This window comes from Dipodomys ordii, unplaced genomic scaffold (genome assembly GCF_000151885.1).
Source record: "Dipodomys ordii isolate 6190 unplaced genomic scaffold, Dord_2.0 Scaffold48, whole genome shotgun sequence".
Lineage (NCBI taxonomy): Eukaryota > Metazoa > Chordata > Mammalia > Rodentia > Heteromyidae > Dipodomys > Dipodomys ordii.
The window spans coordinates 4,440,494-4,453,006 of NW_012267264.1; the positions used below are offsets into that span (position 1 = coordinate 4,440,494).

The 12,513-nt window shown below is 36.9% G+C and overlaps 1 protein-coding gene across 1 annotated transcript in view; it reads right to left on the reverse strand.

Annotated features, from left to right (window-relative positions):
- Positions 1-12,513, reverse strand: part of Asb15 (ankyrin repeat and SOCS box containing 15) — a 45,030-nt gene extending 32,517 nt beyond the window's left edge. Inside the window, exon 1 of the mRNA XM_013019911.1 lies at positions 12,433-12,513. The gene's annotated coding sequence lies outside the window, so the exon portion shown is untranslated. The remainder of the gene's footprint in view (positions 1-12,432) is intronic.

Consider the following 12,513-nt stretch of genomic DNA (forward strand, 5'->3'; position numbering starts at 1 on the left):
TGGTAAGAAATGTACGCATTATCCTGCCCATGCAATTGTAACCCCTCTGTACAGTATGTTCACAAATAAAATAAAATAAAATAAAATAAAAAACTGAAGGAAATCAGTCATTTGTGACAAGGATGAACCTGGTGGGTATTGTTTAATAAAAGTAGTCAGACAGAGGAGAGGGAAGATTGTCAAATTCATAAAATGTAAAAAGATGCTGGTTATAGGATGCAAAATTTCATTTATATAGGATGAATAGATTCTGGTGACCTGTGTTACAACAATGTGAGTCTAGTTAACAGTACTGTTAACTATTTTCTGGAGGGCAGATTTCTCTGTGTGTGTGTGTGGGGGGTGTGTGTGTGTGCTGGTATTGGGGCTTGATTTCCTGTAGGTTTTCTCCCTCAAGGCTGGTGCTCTAGTGCTTAAGCCACAATGCCACTTTTAGCTTTTTGTTGGCTAATTGCAGGTAAGAGTCTCACAAAGTTTCCTGTTAAGGCTGGCTTTGAACCATGATCCACAAGAGCTCAGCCTCTTGAGAAGACAGGCTTACAGGTGTGAGCCACAAGTGCCTGGCTTTAGAAAAGTAGATCTTACATGTTCTCACCAACAATAAAAACAGTGCTTAGATTGACTTTGCAGATCCAAGGTTTATACAACCCTATCAAGAAAACTGTCTGCATCAACTCCTTTGGCCTGAGCAAGGCCATGTACCTTGACAACCTTGAAAAGATGGGAAATTGCCCTGATTTACAGTAAAGATGGGAGAATTGAAGAGCTGAGGATAACGCATGGGCCCAGAGTTCAAGTCCCACAATGAACAAAAAAAATAAAAATAAAAATTTAAATTCATTATACATATATAATTAAATATATTGTTTCTATAAATATTTGCTCTTGGCCATGGTGAATTTCATGAAAGTTCTGTCTGGTGTTTAAGTCAAGTAACTTGACCCATGGCCCTTTGACACTCACTCAAACAATAGTGAGCTATTGTATTTATTAGACTCTCATTTGAAATCATATACAGGGCATAATTTCTTTCTGATGAAGGTAGCTGAAAACAGTGGTTAAGCTTTTGTTCAATTATTGGTTGGTGTACGTCAGCTGCCTGGCTAGCTGAGTGTGACATATCATAAGCAGTTGGTGAACATTACATGTTTTGGTTCCTTGGCTGATCTCTGGAATGGGGAAGTAGTATTCTAGTGTGCATGGGCAGTTTTAGTTTTAATCCACACTTCATTATTTATTTTATTTTATCATAAAGGTAAAGTACAAAGGGGTTACAGTTGTGTAAGGTAATAAGTATATTTCTTTTTTTTAATTAGCACTTATGATGCTAATAATATTTTTTATTGTGAAAGTACTGTACAGAGGGGTTACAATTACATGAGCAAGGTAATGAGCACACTTCTTATTAAGCATTGTTGCCTCCTCCTTTGTTTCCTCTTCTTGAGCATTGTTACCCCTCTCCCTCATTTTCTTCCACTTCCCTTACCCCAGTTGTAAAGTTCATTTCCAACATAGTGTCTTGGGAGTATTGCCATTGCCTTGGTTTACCCTTTGTCCTTTGTCTCACCATTTTGTTATATCTATTCTGCACTTTTGAACAGGCTCTCCTACATTGCTGTTATTGTATTCTCCATTCTTTCCCCTTGAATCACCAAACTTCAGGGGTAAAATTCCACTTAAAACATGCCTAACAAGTAACTGGCCAGCTTGAATCTCAGATGTTCAGGGGATTTCCTATCCCACATAGCTTTTCCTCTTTGGCCAGCTTTTAAAATTAGGAGAACTGCTCAAGTTGTTGGCATATTTTGAAATCCAAAAGAACTAAACGAAGTAAGCATTGGCTCTCTGGGACCCAAGAGCCTGCGTCAATATCTGCCATGGTCTCCACGGAGCCTCCTGCCTCCCAGGCTGGACAATGGCTCTTACTCTGACATAGCTTCACCTTCTTTACCATCTTGCTTGCTCTCCTGCAAACACGTTCATTTATCCATCTCTTTCTGAACTCTGAACTGCAGGCTCTGACTCTAGCATAACAGGTGTTGTCATGCCAACACAGCATTCAATGGGTATGGCCACCTCCTCTTTCTTAGACACCGTATGTCTGTTAATTAACCTGGGGTCAAAGGAAATCATTATATACTTTCTTTGGGCTTCTGTTGACCCCATCTTATAAGCTACAGAAAAATTTCATACATAGTTTAGTATGCCATTCCATGCAGGACTTGCTAACTATTCACATTGTACTTTATCATTTTTTGTTTGCTTTTTTTTTAAGGTTTGACCTTTTTTCCATCTTCTAAGGTCAAATGCATTTTCCACCCCTACAAGTATGAAAGTATTTGTTCACTCAATGAGCGTGTCTTTTGTGTCCTTACGCTCCATTGATGATGATTAATGTTGAATAGAAATCTGTTCAGGACAGAGGCCTCCAGGTTGACATTCATCTGTCATTTAGCACCCTTTGAGAAAAGCTGTTTATCCAGTTACAAATCCTCTTAAAGGCACCACCATCTAATATTTCTATCTCCTTTTTGATAACCTGTCTACCATCAAGAGACATTGCCAAGCATCTTGTTGAAACACAGACATACTCTACCTGCAACATTCCCAACCCTACTGGTCAACAAATTCAAGGGAGAAGTGACCCATTCATTATTACTGATTATTGTTTGGTAAGGATTTTCAGACTATTCTATTCATCCATTCAAAAGTATATATTAAATACCTGCTACATTTCAGGAACAGTGTTAGAGACAACTATATAGAATGTGTACCCTCTAAGAGTTTCCTGCTTTAAAACTACATATTCAAGACAACTCCTGGATTTCATCTTTATTCCCGTTTGAAGTTTGGCACTAAAGCATACAGTAGAATCTTAACAAATGTTTGTATGCTGAATTTAATAATGATCATAATTAGCATTTATGGAAATGTCATATACTATGTGCAGGGCATGGATTATGTTGTTTATTTCTTGCGATGCCAACAACTAATTTCAAGGCCTCTTGTTAGCAAGTGCTCTACCACTTGAATTGCATTTCCATTCCTTTGGCTTTCAATTGTTTTGAGATAAGGTCTTGTGCTTTAGTCCTGGTCAGCCTCTGATTTCAGTCCTCCTATCTTTGCCTCCTGGGTAGCTGAGATGACAGGTATTTACCATCACACCTGGCCTATCTTTTAGTTTACAACACATGTTCCTCCAACTTTACAGATGAAGAGATTGGTTAAAAAATCTCACACATCTAGAGACTGGTAAAGATGCAGCATAATAATCTGATAATAGAAGCAACTAAACTGTAGCTGACCAACCAACCATCTACACTGACTGAATTAAGAACAAGTGAATCTCATTCTATAACCTAAAAATTCATAAGCCTTTCTAATAGAATATAAGCAAACAACCAGTGAAATAATCTAACTGTGGTAGAAACATAAAATTTTTAGGAAAATTTTCAATATCTAAAAGATAAAATTATAATATATGCCTATAATAATTTAATGATCTCAACAAGAAGCAATGATAGGATTCCGTTGCCCACATTATTACTATTTAATGGAAATCCATTTTTATGCAGACATTGCTTTAGACATTGCTTAAGAATCCAGTGAGTGATAGTATCAAGTACATTGTATGGGCTTTCCAGCCTTCAGTATAAATTGCATGAGCAAATTTCTAATTCTTTTGAGTTTGATATTTTTTCAATCTTCATAAACAGGATTTGTTTTCATTCTGAATAGAAAACATCTATCTTTTGCAATAAGTTTTTTCTTAGAAACCAGTGGACAGGAAAGACTCCTTCAGTTCCGCTGTAGCGTGCACACTAATGTTTGCTAGTAGCATATGCATTCTTGGCCTGTTTTTATCAATGTATAACTCTTTTATTGTACTCAATAATTACATTGTTTTTTAATTTATTTTTTTACTAAATAGGATTTAAAAAGCAGTTTAAATTCAATAATTATGGATTTGAATCAAAATTCTGTAAATCAATGAAACAATTCCTCACTCACTGTAATTCCAAAGGCCCTCTATAGGCAAGCCCACAGGAGAGTAATTGCAAAGAAAATAATGAGTAGCAACAACAGTCTGTTTGGATCTGTGATAAATATTTCCAATACTAAATGACTCCATAAGCTAGTTGGCCAGGTATTTCATAATCTCACCTTTTGGAATGATCATCTTGTCATTGTTTTCCAGGGACTTGCTTCCTAAAGCAAAGGAAATGCCCTGAAGCCAATGTGTTCCTCTGTGTATCTAAAATTAAGTATCCAGTTGGTGGTTAAATTAAGACCTGACCTTGTACAACTGAAACACTAGCGGTCCCTGGCACCGGGTAATGTATTACCCATGAACTTTTCTAGACTCTCATCAAAAGAAACACAAACCCATAGAGGTATAATGAGATTATCTGTGTCCTGATTGGTTCAAAAGCTCTCAGAAAACAAATGGCTTGCCAATTCAAGTGCTGAGAGAGTTCCTTCTGAAGAAACAAAACCAGACCACTTAAGTAGAATTAGAGCATATTTCAAAGTTATTTACCCAAGATAAATCTGTGAATTTATGTGTCTAAAGACCCTAACCATCTTTAGACAGATTTTAATGGACATGATTTCTCATTGGTCATCTTTCAGATTCAAGTCAATTATATTAAATACTATCTTCTCACACTAACTTCCTGTCTTTGATTTGCATTTAGTAACACAGATTTAGCTAACACATTTAGCATCTAGCTAACACACCAATGGAGATGGAGATAGGGCATTCATTTGTTCTTGACATCTATACTGATCAACAATTTTTAGTTTTGTTTTGGGGGGGGTTAAATGTTTTTTAAACCAGACATTTAAATTTTATATCCACTTGCAGACTGTAAACAAATATAGTATATGTGTAAGGTAAAGTTGTACAAATTAGTGGAAAACCTAAAATGCCCTTTAAACACCAGAACCTCACCACACTCTCCTTAGGCCGATGCCAAGGACTCTGTCACAAAGTTAAATGAAAAACCATTAGCTCCGCACCATCTCCTAGAGTGGATTTCAACACCTGGATTTGTTTGTTTCACACTGCAGTAGGTTGCATTTCAGCAAGGCAACAATGTAAGTTTTTGTTTCTGTGGTACTAAGGATGAGACACAGGTCTTAGACATTCTTAGCAGGTGCTTATCACAGAACATTTTTTAGTTTGTTATCAAGCATATATAGTCCAAGAAAAGTAAAAAACAAGTGTAAATCAAAGAGGAAAAAAATCAAAATTTTAGAAGCATTGTGGGTTTCTAAACACAACCGCCATCAACAACAGCAACCTATAAGTCCATTGTATTTTCTAATGAAAACAATAGGCCTTGAATTTATTTTGACATGGCTGTTGTTGGGTTACCCTAGGCCACTGTCAACATTCATACAGCCATCTAGATTGTCCTCCCCACCCTCCTTGAGAATCTTTGGCTTGCTAACTTCTAGTGTTGATTGACATTCTACCATTGCTTCTTCCCTCATCCTGAATCTAGTCTCTACGCTTCCTGGAGTGCAGTCATAACACATTTCTGTTTTGCTTCTGATCTCCCTTTGTATTCGGTGTTACTAAATAAGGGTGTAGATTGTAGTGAATTTACTAGTTTGATCTAAAAAGTTTTCAAAGCATAAATGTGAAATGAGAAGTCCTGTCACCACTTCAATAAAGAATTTAAAAAGGATGCTTGCCAGTCACCCTCAGAGCAAACTCTCAGAAGTGTTTAAGCCATTATTAATCATGTATTGAGAGTCAAGGGTAGAGACTAAATCATTACGTACGTTTTCTAATAATCTCAAATGGAATTTTTTAAAACAAATTGCCCCCAGTTATTTAATGCTTTAAATTTTATGAAAATTGTTTTTGGTTTTTATTGTGGGGTTTGAACTCATGGTGTATGTGCTGTCCCTGAGCCTCATTGTGCTCAAGATGAGTGCTTTACCACTTGAGCCATGGCATCAGTTCTGGTTTTTGAGTTGCTAATTGGAGATAAGAGTCTCACAGGGACATTTTTTCTCCTGGCTGGCTTTGAACCACAATCCTTATATCTCAGCCTCCTGAGTAGCTAGGACTACAGGCATGAGCCACCAGTGCCTGGCATGGAAATATATTTTTAACTTATATTAAAAATTCAAATAAGGCTTTGGTGTATAATGAAAATTTATGGGAAAATATTTTTATAACACTTTAAAATACGGTTTGTTACATATCAGTGACATTGTGGATCTTAAAAATAAATCATTTTATGATTATTTTATCCATTCATTTTATAATTATAAATCTTTCTAAACTATACAATATTTAAAATAATGCTTAAGATGACAGACAAAAATGGAAAACTGTGTAGTAAAATGAATGAAAACATGCTACCAAAGACATATACCTATGGATAAATCCTGCTTATCACTGTCTTTATCTTTGGTTCATTATTTAAATATTTAAGATTAAATTTATTTATCCTCAATATGGAAATAAAAATAATACAATAAATATGTTAGCCACCATTTTTTCAGGTTGTCAGTTATTGATACATACATAATATGACTGCCTTTGTATAACAGAGATATTTCGAAGATCTTTTTATAATAATAAATAACATTATTATATTATTACATAATATATTTTATTATATTACCACCACAACTAGTACTACTAGTACTACTAATAATAATCACCTCCACATTTCCCTGCTTTGAAAGCTGGCTTTTCTTGTGAGTTTTTTCATTATGAAAATACAGTGCATCTAAGGGTTTTGAACAATGTGCCCTGGTTTATCTGGTGTGGGTGAGATTCAGAGAGACCTGTGACTGAACAGTGAAGGACAATTGAATGCATCTGTTCCAATGAAGGTAAATGAGACTGACAGCCAAACAGCATTCCTTCTGTCTATATTTAGGAAGCCAGGCATGTCCTATTTCAAGATGATATTTATAGCAAGTGATATGAAGTCTGAGGTTAGAATGGTTTGGACTTGTGTTAGAGGGCCTATTCTTGGACTCACTTTTTTCTTATTTGGAAAATTAAGGAGCTGGCGGGTGGGGGCGGTGGACGGGGAGCCTTGCCCAGGAATTCTCAAGTGGGAAGGTAGCATCCTGAGGTTCATGGTGAAGGCACCTACAAGCACTCCACGATGCATTCTGCCCACAGGTTCCTTGTGTTCCTAAGAACAAGTACAGGGCCTGTAGGCCTTTGAGTATGAAGTTAAAGGTACAGCTTTGCTGTTATTAGTCATACAAACACCTCCATTTGCCTGCAGATCCATTACCATATCACGACTGACTTAGTTCCATTTTTAAATACTACCTTTCCAGAACTAAAGCTTTCGCTCTACCTTCGGAGCAAAATGTTATTCAAACACATTGGAGAATCCTGTTCTGCAGTGTCCTATCAGTTGTTTTTAGTGGGCCACACGATGTATACCTCTCTTGGCTCCATTTCTGTGTTGACGGTTCAGACTTTCCTTCATCTCATCCCTCACTTTTTGTCTTTGATGATTATTTTGATTATAGCATGACCTGATGTCCTTTCCCACCTCCTGTCTTTACATATCCTCCCTTGTACATAGTATTCAAAAACATTGTGAATGAGCCTGTCCCCCAAGGGTCCTGGGCCTGAGAACCATATCAGGAGACAAGGGGGTGCTTACAGGAAAATTGAGGTTAAAATGATGTCATACACAGGTTCAACTTTTTCTCCTGTCATGATTTTGTAGATACTTTATCCTTAAATGTTGACTTTGGTCCAGACTAGTGAGCACCTTATTAATTTCTGTTCACAAATGAGTATGGAATAGCATCAATGTTTCTCCTTGAGTATCTGCTTGCAGCAGTAAAAAAAAAAAAAAGTTCTCTGAGGTTCATTCACTTTACTAAAAACTTAAGATATATGGCCTTAAAGGGTTTGCAGCAATCTTTTCAAAAGCATCCTTGAAGTCTCATGTTACCCCTCACAACTTGTCAGACTTCAGAGTGACAGAAAGTGAAAAAAATATGCAAAACACATGTGGTATATTCTTTATTATATGTGAAAAATAAATTCTCATTTTATGAAGAAATTTGCTAAATCATTTCTTCAGTAACAAGTTCCCCTAAACATTTTATGTTTACAAACTCTACCAAAAGACATAGCCTTTCTATTGTATAGTGAATCTCACTATTTAGGATTTGGCCCATAAAAAAGATGAGTAGAGATAAGAAAAAAATATACGTAGAACTAAGGTTGAACAGATTCCCTTCCTGAGACCTGGAGTCTAAGTATATAAAGAATAACATTTAAAAATAATAATTACATCATTGAAAGATCATGTCCTGTGCCCTATCTCATATGCTAACAATGCCTCAGGAGGCCACGGAGTAAAGATATGTTGTTATACTTTACTTTATTATTGGTGGTTTTCTGCTTTCAAAGTCACAGAAAATCAGTGGAATTTCTCCCTAGCCATGCACAGACCTACAGTCTTCTACTATCTGGTGAATCATTTCTTCTGGGCTGTATTTAAGGTGCAATACACCCTCCCTCCTCTACATACAGCCAGATGAAGGAACATTGGGAAGAGACAGAAAGTAATCTGGCTTTGGAGTTACTGTAAAAATAGAAAACATTAAAAACACAAAGGAGGGGGTAAAATTCTCGACAAGAAAGTAGTCATTACCTTACTTATGTAACTGTGACCTCTGTGCAGCATCTTTATAATACAATAAAATTTAAAAGAAGGAAACAAGTTCCAGTGTAAACCTCAGTTGTGGGCCGGTTCCCTCTGTGTGGGGAGAGACAACAGCAGGGGCACCTGGTTCACTTTCCAATTCTGTATTGCACTTTTCTAAGGCTGAGGTGTGACTCCATCTTTTTTTTTTTTTTTGGTTGGTCGTGGGGCCTGAACTCTGGGCCTGGGCGCTGTCCCTCAGTTCTTCAGCTGTAAACTAGCGCTCTACCACTTGAGCCACAGTCCCACTTCCGGCTTTCTCTGCTTATGTGGTGCTGAGGAATCGAACCCAGGGCCTCATGCATGCAAGGCAAGCGCTCTACCACTGAGCCACCTTCCCAACCCAACTCTTATCTTTTTATAACAGACCCAATCATGCAGTCTCCAACAGAAATTCAGCTCTGTGTTTTGGCGTGTTTGCTGCTTAATAATTAACGATGGCTAATATTGATGTGGCTTTTGTTATAAAAACCATTATGCTAAACGATGTCCTCAGGACATATGTACAGTTGTATAAGTTGTACACTGCACAAGGATGTTCAGATAAAGGAGTGCAGAGACTGAAATCTACTTTCATCTCCACTTACGTGCTCAGAGCAAGGAGTAATATCTACCTGGAAAGAGGATTCAAATATTCTCATCTTTATAAGGTGGTTCTGATTCTATATATGTATTATTTCACAGCCTTCCTCAAAGTAGGTATTCTGTTAGTCAAGTCATGTCATTGTGACCATTTTTCAATAGAGAAGTAATGTTTGCCCAGTCACTTAAGTAGTGAAAGGTGCAGGTAGAATTTTTACTTAGACAGAGTTAACCATTAAGTCAGATGCTCCCAGAAGTGTGAATGTGTTTGTGCACAGGCAATTACAAGGTAGAATCACTGTTTCCAGGCAGTAGTGTCTTCCAAGATTTATTCTATATCTAGAGATACTGGAAACATTACTAGGCAGGTAGTATCTGTCTTTCCTATGCTTCTTTCAGATTTCTGTGGAGGAAAACGTGTTACTTCTCTTGCAGAGGAATCCTAAGTGTGTTGCACCCTATACTTAAACATATGCCAGAGTTAATTTTTCTCTCTAGATAGTGGAAGGCAGTAGGTTTATAGCCTTCTATGGAGAAACCCCACTAACACATTCATATAGTCCAACACAGAGGCAGGCTCAGTGCCTTCCTTTTGCCTAACAAGTTTGATTGTGATGATTACTTACTTCACTACCCGACACAAAGAAATTCAATCATTAACCCCTCCAAAATGTATCAGGCATTGTGTTAGAGAACCTCAGCTTGCCATGTACCTTAGGGAGTCACTGGCTGCCTTAGCTTAACTGGTATTCCATCTATGAACCATCTTCCCTCTGGATGTTTATTTTCTTTATCAACTGTCTCAAACATCATCCATCTTATTCATTTCTATCTGTAAAAGTCCTTCAGTTCTTTTTATTTTTTAAGACATCCTTCTCTATCTCTATCACTTTCCCTCTTCCCCAAGACTATCTTTTTCTCTCTATTGTTTCTATCATGTTTGCCTCTAATAGTAATTATTCATGTCCATTTGTTACAACCTCTTTGAGGACAGGAGGGGTAACCCATGGGTGCTATGGACATAGAGACAGAAAAAGTCATTCATAGTATTTCTGAAAAACTCACAGAGTTTATTTTGTACAGAAGGGACAGATAAAGAGAAAGAATTCAGAAATTAGCATATCTATTACAAGTAGGTAGCAATACCAACATTTAACAATTATTATCCTTAAAACATAAATTTAAGGTCTTTATTTTAAAATCATAACTGATGAGATAATTCTGTGATTTCTCCAATTAAAATTCAAAATTACAAAGGAAAATATATTGTTAGTATGGAATTAATGAATTCACACATAATTGACCCACATCATTATACATATTGGGTAAAATTTATTATTATTATTACTTTCCACTTAACATAAAAATACCTTGTGAACTATATTAAAATTTACGTTAATGAGAGAAAATAAAAAATATTTCTGATACTATATTAATGAATAGCTTGATTAAAAGTATATATGCATTAACAGGAGTCCATGCCTCATGTCTCTAACCCTAGCTACTCAGGAGTCTGAGATGTGAGCACCACGGTTCAAAGCCAGCCAATCAGTAGACTCTTAACTCCAATGAACCACCAAAAAAAGCCAGAAGTGGAGCTGTGGTTCCAGTGGCTAACTTTGAGTATACAAAGCTCAAGGACAGTACCACCAGGCCCCGAGTTCAAGCCCCAGAACTGGCACTACCTCCTTCTGCACCCCGCTCCCCCCAACTCACACCAAAAAAAGACACTTGATCTAGGAAAATGACATTTTGGGGTACAAAAAATGCTTGCAAAGAAAAATATTTATCTCCAGGATAGACACCTGTCTTGAAGGTACTATGTGGCAGAATCCATCCTTTTTTTAAGTGACACCCTAATGTCAATAATGACCCAAGTTTAGTGAGCTGGCCAATCTTGGAACGTCTGGGCCTCACTGATAAGAATATAACAGCAAGAATGACAAAGTATTGCAGGTATCCTGTTAAAAGGGAGCCCTCATCCTTTGATGAATTTGAGTCAAACCCCAACCTCCTTTTCTTCCATAAATACCTGTGACATTAAAGCACTCTTTGAGCCTGTTATTGGATGTGCCACCACCCATGTCTAGGTGGTGTCTCTCTGCCTTTGTTTTGTTTTACCTAGAAACTTTCTTGGTCTCTACCTTGAGGTATCCCCTAATTATTTATTTGCTTCAACATCTTGAATTCAGTACCCAAGTGCCAGGCCTCCTTCCTTGTGGAGGCCTCCTCTCTGGAGCACTCTGGATCCACTCTCAGCTGCTTAGTGACTCTGCATCAGAATGAACAGCATTGGTTCTGCTAAGAACCAGATATGATGTCTCTGCAAGACAACATCTACCAAATACTCAGGGTAAAAAAATCTAAGGAAATATGTTTATATTTTTTCAGGTGTCTTTCAAGAAGAAACATTAGGAACAAATATCATGCAATTTGCAAGACATGGGCCTTCGTTATTTATACACTAATAGGAAAGCTTCCATGAGTCAACAGGAAACCAGACAATATTCCATGGAGTAACTGTAATGAATGGGTTTGCAGAGAACCATGAAAATATCTTATTATGAATCTAATAGTCACAGAATTGTGGGGAATTAAGAGTTATGAGCACAATGTTGATGTTATATATCTTGACCGGAAGTGGTGCTGCTTATGTAACTTTGGCATGGGAAAGAAAAGTCAGTGGTATTGGTTTTCATTTGGAATATGAAAAATAAAAACAGATTCATTGAATCAGCCCTAAGAATGCAAGTATAAGCACATTTAACACAATGGTTATGATGGTTATATTAAGGAAGGCAAGCTTTTACTAAATCAGTAGGAGAAAAAGTAGAAAAAGTGAGGAGGAGGGAGAATATAATGGTTTTATCATTCTTTTCCTACTATGTAACTAATCTGATAGTGTATATAAAAATTGAAAACCAAGAGTCACATAATATTATAAAATTACTCACTAAATAAAAATCCAAGCTTTCCTGAGCACCCAATGAACTACATAATTTTGATGGACTGCATACAAAACACATTTTACAAAATACATAAAACCCAGAACAGATATCTGTTGCATCTTCACATTCAAATGAATCTAACTCTTTGGTGAAGGACAAGACTAATGTATTCCATGGTAGATTCTTACCTCTCTTTCCATATTTTCTTTGTGCCTTAATAAAGTCCCAGGGAGCTGGGAGTGGACAGGGTAGGATGCAAAGCCAACAAA